Source organism: Lolium rigidum, chromosome 7 (assembly GCF_022539505.1).
Source record: "Lolium rigidum isolate FL_2022 chromosome 7, APGP_CSIRO_Lrig_0.1, whole genome shotgun sequence".
NCBI classification, from domain to species: domain Eukaryota; kingdom Viridiplantae; phylum Streptophyta; class Magnoliopsida; order Poales; family Poaceae; genus Lolium; species Lolium rigidum.
Window position 1 is genome coordinate 224,555,273 of NC_061514.1, and position 5,630 is coordinate 224,560,902.

Genomic DNA, 5,630 nt, shown 5'->3' on the forward strand with positions numbered 1-5,630 from the left:
AAAAGTCCGAAAGAAATGCATTATGGAAGGAGGGACTCCACAACCCTAGCCGGCCAAACCCTAGTGGGGGAGTCCCAAGTGGACTCCACCAAGGGTGGCCGGCCAACCCCCCCACCAAGGAAAGGTGGGAGTCCCACCTTGAGTAGGACTCCCTCCTTGAGTAGGTTTCCCTCCTATGGTAGGATTTCTTTTGGGGTCTTATTCGAAGACTTGGGATCCAACTCTTGGGGGCTTCCACCTATATAATGAGGGGCATAGGGGAGTGGCCGGCCACACCTTGGCCGCACCACCAAAGCCCCCCTTGAGGCCGGCGCCATAGCCCCCTCTCCCTAACCCTAGCCGCCTCCTCCTCCACCATTGCTCCCGCATACGCTTAGGCGAAGCCCTGCCGGAGTTCTCCACCACCACCGCCACCACGCCGTCGTGCTGCCGGGATTCCGAGGAGGATCTACTACTTCCGCTGCCCGCTGGAACGGGGAGAAGGACATCGTCTTCATCAACACCAAACGTGTGACCGAGTACGGAGGTGCTGCCCGATTGTGGCACCGTCGAGATCAAGATCTTCTACGCGCTTTTGCAAGCGGCAAGTGATCGTCTACATCCACCCCGAGATCTAATCTCGTTAAGCTTTGCGAATCTTCGAGGGTTAGTCTCATCATCTCCTCGTTGCTACCATCTACTAGATTGGATCTTGGCTTGGTTTTCGTTCTTGCGGTAGGAAATTTTTTGTTTTCTATGCTACGAATCCCATCAGCATGTCCCAAAAATCATTAAATGTAGATACAATGCTTAAGAGACAATGCATTGGAGTAGTACTGGCATATCTTACCTAGCTAGGATAACGTGTGAGCCAATGCATTGTGAAAGACCTTATTTGTAGACATAACTTTCTCAAATGGGAAAAAAATTAACACATCGAGATATTCTGGAACTTGTTTTCCTATTCAAAGAGAGTCAATCCTCCACAATGGTTGTCATTCTTCGGCTTTAGAATACAAAAATAGGCTGACTAGGACGCATTTTCCAGACCAACCAGTTAGCACTATAAGCCAAAGTAGTTTTGTGGAGAAGCTCGACATAAGTAGTTACTTCTAAATTCCACTCAAAAAAGTAGTTACTTCTAAATGGGCTTCTCTGGTGGGAATCTATAGGCTCAGAAGGCCCAAACAAGGGTGTGAGTCGCAATGGGGAATTATATGCCCCGCTTACTGAGGACCCACCTGTCTGAAATGTTTCAAAAAGATTCATGTATCTTGCAGTCTTCATTGGTGGGTGGGTGAAATTTCATACAACTATTTAAATTCCTCTTCTACCCATGAGGATCACATCACTGTTTCGCATGGACATAGTGTAAGGTCAAGGGTGTTAAAGTAACTACAACCCAATAGTCAAGTCAATTGCACTGCCAAGCCACACATGGCCGAGGCTGACACACACAGTTTTTACCAATTTGGTGAACCCTAGATTTGGCGACCGCTCGCCAGAAACTATCTCTCCATAGCCAACACCCCACATCGTCCCCACTTTCTGGCCACACCTCATCGCTGCCGCTTGTCGAACCACACTAACCCTTTGAAGCTGGCAGCACACCATCAATGTTAAACGAACCAGGCCCCAAGGTCTCGGATCGAAGGATCTTCATTCTGTTGGTTTGTGTTTCATTAGACGAGTGCTTTTGCCTCATTTCTTCATTTTTTCATCACGCACAGCTAGTCACACATCATAATCTAAGTTTCATGACTCTGCATATTATCTTAGGAGATACTGCTATAATGGTTTTGAATATATAGAGTAGGAGAAAAAAGAGCAAATCGTCACCGGAGCCAACCGAATGAGATTCGGATCTAGCTCTCATATTTCACAAGATGCCATAGCCCGGCTCTGCTCTCTGTTCTCATATTCATCCATCCCATCGCGTCTTACATCAAAAAAGGTGCATTGGTCTTATTCTGTGGGCCAAAACAATTGTTTTCATCTTTTCTCGATCGATCCATGTTGTACTTTCCACTTTCCAGCCCACCAACACCAATTAGGGGAAGATGCCTGTAATGGTACCTCTACCACCTTGAATACTCAAGAAGCCGGAGAAAATCGTGAGGAATTACGCATGTCAGCCACTAAAAGAATATTTAGATTCTGACCTCTTCTTTCATTCCCAGCCTAAGACCTCCACTAGCCACTGCTCTCTCGACAACTTAGGTGCTAGTTCCTCTGTCCCGTGTCACACCTTACCTTAAGGTTTTTTTGCGGGCGGGGGGGGGGGGGGGAAGAGAATATATTAAGCCACAGTAGGGTTACAATCAAAGGCAATCGCCGCAACAACTACCTGGGGCATGTCCGTGAGCCAAATCTCTGTTCCTCCCTGAATTCTACCTAGTCTTGCTAGTTCATGGCTCACAGTATTAGCCTCTCGGCTAACTTTAACAATACAAACATCTCTTTCCCTACCCTAAGTAAATCACGAATAGCGCTAATTCTGAACGGGTAAGCTGAGGTGTTTGGCAACGATTCCCTGATCATCTCCACAGCTTCGGTGCAGTCAAATTCAACTTTAACCTTCAGCGGTGTCCTATGCAAGACCAGTCGCAGGCCTTCCTCAAAGGAAATAATTTCTGCTTCTGTGGCGTCATTATAATGTGGCAGATTTTGACACACAGTGAAGATTGGCTCCCCACAATGGTCACAGAGCACAATTCCTACCGTTGATGCCTTGCCAAGAAAGGGCCCATCAATATTTAGCTTGGCCTCTCCACTAGCAGGATGTGTCCAGCGCTTCCTAACTTTTCGCCTACCATCCATTTGGGTGCCTACCTGGGTAAACCCTTGCACATGATTGACCACCATTTTACCCTTTACCACATTTGCATCCTGGAACTGTTTTATTAGCATAAATGCAGTTAAGGTAGCTCACCAGGAAGCGGCGGGATCCCTCAATGGAGGGGCAGGGTTTTCATGGGTCATTTTGTTACGGCATGCCATATTCGCCACATAGTCATGAGCGCAGGAGCTCTTTCGGCTTCAGGTATCATTTTCTGGACATGTAGGAGCCATTCTATTCCAGTTGGTTTTACCAGGCCTTCCGGTGGCAAATCCCATATTTCAGCCATCGCTCGCCATAAATCCCGAGCATGTTGTCAGCGAAGGAAAACAGGGAATGTATCTTCATCAGCACAACCGCGGATCGGGCACAGGCTTGAGGTAGACATGCCTCTCCTCATCATATTTACTGCATCGCCAGGGCTATACGGCAGATTTTCCAGGCCATCGTCTTCACCCTGGGCGGTACTGGGGCAATTCCAGAAAATTTTCCATGATGGCCGTGCACAATCCGGCCTTGTGTTGGTGGCACCGCGATCCTGCGCTAGCATAGCCAGGTTTAGACCAATTTTGTACGATCTCTTGATAGTAAACATGCCAAGCTTATCTGGTTGCCAGGATATAAAATCATCCTCATTCTGGGTGCGATGTATGAATCTTTAGTATGGCCGATGTCCTCTATGAAATACTGCTGCAAACGCTGCACATTCCAAGCCCCATCTGGTAGCAGAAAGTCTTCAACCCATCTATACCTACACCTCCCTTGGTCAGACCGGGGGTGGTAGTTATTGTCTCGAGGTATCCAAGGATCCCTCCAAGCTCTAATACTTGCGCCATTACCAACCCGCCAGATTGCTCCTTTTTTTAGTAGTTCAAGGCCATATTCGATAGCATGCCAGGTTTATGATCCACTGCCCGTGAAGACTTTGTCAGTCAGAAATCCATTTGGGCAATATTTGGCCTTGAGCATTTGTGCACACAAGGGAACTGAATTAATCTCCACGCCTGCGTTGCTAAAAGGGCTTCATTGAAGAGTTGCATATCACGAAACCCTACACCCCCATAGTCCTTGGGCCTCAGCATAATATCCCAGGCTACCAAATGTGTCTTCATTTTCCCATTCTATGGTCCCCACCACTATTTGTGGATCATTTTAGTGTTTTCATCACACAACCCCCTAGGTAGCTTAAACACGCTCATGACATATACAGGAATAGCCTTATGAAATTGACTTGATAAGAATTTCCTTTGCAGCTTGTGACTTGTGTAAGGGTATTTTACCCTTATCCATTATTTTGGTAACAATGACACCGTGCTAGAGTATTTGGACTAATACATGTCTATGAGATTATTCCCATGTATTAGTCAATGAGGTATAATGGTGTATCAATGGAACAAGAAGGTAAAGGGAGACCCCCCACTTCGACAAAAATCAACAAGGGTTCTTCAGCTCCAGGCCGGCCAGAGGCCCGGTCAGACCGGCCCTGGCATCGGCCAGCCCGGCGCCGACCGGCCCCTGGACTGGTGCCAACCAGACGATGTATTGTGGGACAATTCCCAGCTCCGGTCAAGGCCCGGTTGCTGGCCCGTTTTGGACCGGGCTGGTTCGGTCATGCACCCGGTCGGACCGGGCTGTGGACCGGGCGCACCGGCGGCAACCGGGCCCTGCCCTAGTGACAACCGGACGATGTACTGCGGGACAATTCCCAGCTCCGGTCAAGCCCCGGTCCCAGCTTCGGTTTAGACCGGCAGGTCCGGTACCAGGCCCGGTATGACCGGCCCCTGCGCCGGACTGTCCGGTCCCAGGCCCGGTTGACAGGGTTCCTCGAAGAAAAAGCTGAGGTGGCAAGTTCCAACACGCAGATTTCAAGTGGCACTATAAAAACCCCTTCTCCAACCTCTGAACAGTTAGGCACTACACTACAAGCTGTTCTTGAGCTCTCTCTCTTGCTCATACTCCATTGTTAGAAACACCAAAAGCCTCAGATCTACCTCCTCCTCCACCCAAACTCAAATCCCTCCAGGGAAAAGATAGAGGAGGCCCCGATCTACCGTTCTACCAAGCCAAATCTTATTCCCCCTTGTATTCATCAAGAAACTTGCTCTCTAGGGTTCCTTGGAAAGCCTAGGTGGGCAAGAGAGGTCCGAAAGCATCCGGGCTGTGGATTTGCTCCTTACAAGATTGTGAAGGTTTGGAGGCTACCTCAAAGTCTACCACAAGTGAGTGAGCTATTCCTTCGTGGGATATGCTCCGGAGAATAGGGTGAGCCTTCGTGGCATTGAGGAATCCTTCGTGGGACCTCCACCCCTCCAAACGTGGCGTACCTTCTTGCAAAGGAAGGGAACACGGGAATACACCCTCGTCTCCGCGTGCTATCGATTATCTCTAACCGAACTCCTTACTTGTGATATAACTGCCTGTGAGAGCCTTCGTGCTTGAGTTACTTGTATCCTCATATAGGTTGCTTCACCTAGTTTGCATTAGGCTCACCTTTATATTCCGCAAAGCCTAATATTGCAAAGAAAGAATTAAAATTTGTAGAAACCTATTCACCCCCCCTCTAGGTTTACCATCTCTGAACTTTGAATTGGTATCAGAGCCTGGAGTCTTTTTAAGGGCTTCACAGCCTTAAGAGTGAGATGGATAAACTATTTGAGGTTCTGGATGAAGACTCTAACCTCTCGGTTAGGGAGATGAAATCTAGATTCTTGGCATATGATGCTGAGAAAAAGTTGAAGGAGGATGAAATCCAAAGCCAAATGGCACAAATGATTGCCATGCTTAAGAACCTGACTAGTGGAACCGCTAGTGG